Below are 2,037 nucleotides of genomic sequence, written 5' to 3'. Positions count from 1 at the left end.
TATATCTTCCTGAGTAATGTTTTTTTTCACCATAGAAATGTATATTAGAATGCAGTACTACAGGCCCTGTAGTGTAATGGTTAGCACTCTGGACTTTAAATCCAGCGATCTGAGTTCGAATCTCGGTAGGACTTTCGTTTGTTTTGGTATGATATATCGCCGAGATAAACATCGATATATACAAACTTGCGGCGCAGGAGGAATGCGACGTGCCCTCGCGCCAATATGTAATAAACCCTTCCTTAAAATCATCATCTGAGGGCAGTTGCTAAAACAATAATACCATTCATGATATCAATGCGTGAGAAGGTGTCAATGTCTGAATGACGCACAGGTATTCGAATTGCATCGGTCATCTCAGTTGAAAGGATTTTTATCTTTCTGAGTAATGTTTGTTTTCACCATAGAAATGTATATTGGAAGGAAGTGTTACAGGCTCTATGATGTAATGGTTAGCACTCTGGACTTTGAATCCAGCGATCCGAGTTCAAATCTCGGTAGGTCCTTCATTTATTTTGGTATGATATATCGCCGAGATAAACATCGATATATACAATCTTGCGGCGCAGGAGGAATGCGACGTGCCCTCACGCCAATCTGTAATAAATCCTTCCTTAAAATCATCATCTGATGGCAGTTCCTAAAACAATAATACCATTTATGATATCAATGCGTGAGAAGGTGTCAATGTCTGAGTGAAGCACAGGTATTCAAAATGCATCGGTCATCTCAGTTGAAAGGATTTTTATCTTCCTGAGTAATGTTTTTTTTCACCATAGAAATGTACATTAGAATGCAGTACTACAGGCCCTATGGTGTGATGGTTAGCACTCTGGACTTTGAATCCAGCGATCCGAATTCAAATCTCGGTAGGACCTTCGTTTATTTTGGTATGATATATCGCCGAGATAAACATCGATAGATACAAACTTGCAGCGCAGGAGGAATGCTACGTGCCCTCACGCCAATCTGTAATAAATCCTTCCTTAAAATCATCATCTGATGGCAGTTGCTAAAACAATAATACCATTCATGATATCAATGCGTGAGAAGGTGTCAATGTCTGAATGACGCACAGGTATTCGAAATTCATCGGTCATTTCAGTTGAAAGGATTTTTATCTTTCTGAGTAATATTTGTTTTCACCATAGAAATGTATATTGGTAGGAAGTATTACAAGGCCAATGGTGTAATGGATAGCACTCTGGACTTTGAATCCAGCGATCCGAGTTCAAGTCTCGGTAGGACCTTTGTTTACTTTGGTATGATATGTCGCGGAGATAAACATCGATGTATACAAACTTGCGGCGCAGGAGGAATGCGACGTGCCCTCACGCCAATCTGTAATACATCCTTCCTTAAAATCATCATCTGATGGCAGTTGCTAAAACAATAATACCATTCATGATATCAATGCGTGAGAAGGTGTCAATGTCTGAATGACGCACAGGTATTCGAAATTCATCTGTCATTTCAGTTGAAAGGATTTTTATCTTTCTGAGTAATATTTGTTTTCACCATAGAAATGTATATTGGTAGGAAGTATTACAAGGCCAATGGTGTAATGGATAGCACTCTGGACTTTGAATCCAGCGATCCGAGTTCAAGTCTCGGTAGGACCTTTGTTTATTTTGGTATGATATGTCGCGGAGATAAACATCGATATATACAAACTTGCGTCGCAGGAGGAATGCGACGTGCCCTCACGCCAATCTGTAATAAATCCTTCTTTAAAATCATCATCTGATTGCAGTTCCTAAAACAATAATACCATTAATGATATCAATGCGTGAGAAGGTGTCAATGTCTGAGTGACGCACAGGTATTCGAATTGCATCGGTTATCTCAGTTGAAAGGATTTTTATCTTTCTGAGTGATGTTTGTTTTCACCATAGAAATGTATATTGGTAGGAAGTATTACAAGGCCTATGGTGTAATGGTTAGCACTCTGGACTTTGAATCCAGCGATCCGAGTTCAAATCTCGGTAGGAACTTCGTTTATTTTTGTATGATATATCGCCGAGATAAACATCGATA

The 2,037-nt window shown here is 39.2% G+C and overlaps 1 non-coding gene across 1 annotated transcript; it reads left to right on the top strand.

Moving 5' to 3' along the window:
- The first annotated feature begins 1,923 nt into the window (after nucleotides 1–1,923).
- Nucleotides 1,924–1,994, top strand: TRNAQ-UUG (transfer RNA glutamine (anticodon UUG)). The gene has a single exon. It is a non-coding gene; the product is annotated as a tRNA-Gln (tRNA).
- The last annotated feature ends 43 nt before the right edge of the window (nucleotides 1,995–2,037 follow it).

This window comes from Saccoglossus kowalevskii, chromosome 11, assembly GCF_978046115.1.
Source record: "Saccoglossus kowalevskii chromosome 11, keSacKowa6.1, whole genome shotgun sequence".
Taxonomy (NCBI): Eukaryota; Metazoa; Hemichordata; class Enteropneusta; family Harrimaniidae; genus Saccoglossus; species Saccoglossus kowalevskii.
The sequence above is the reverse complement of the archived record's forward strand: the minus strand, read 5'-3'. Positions and strand labels throughout refer to the sequence as shown.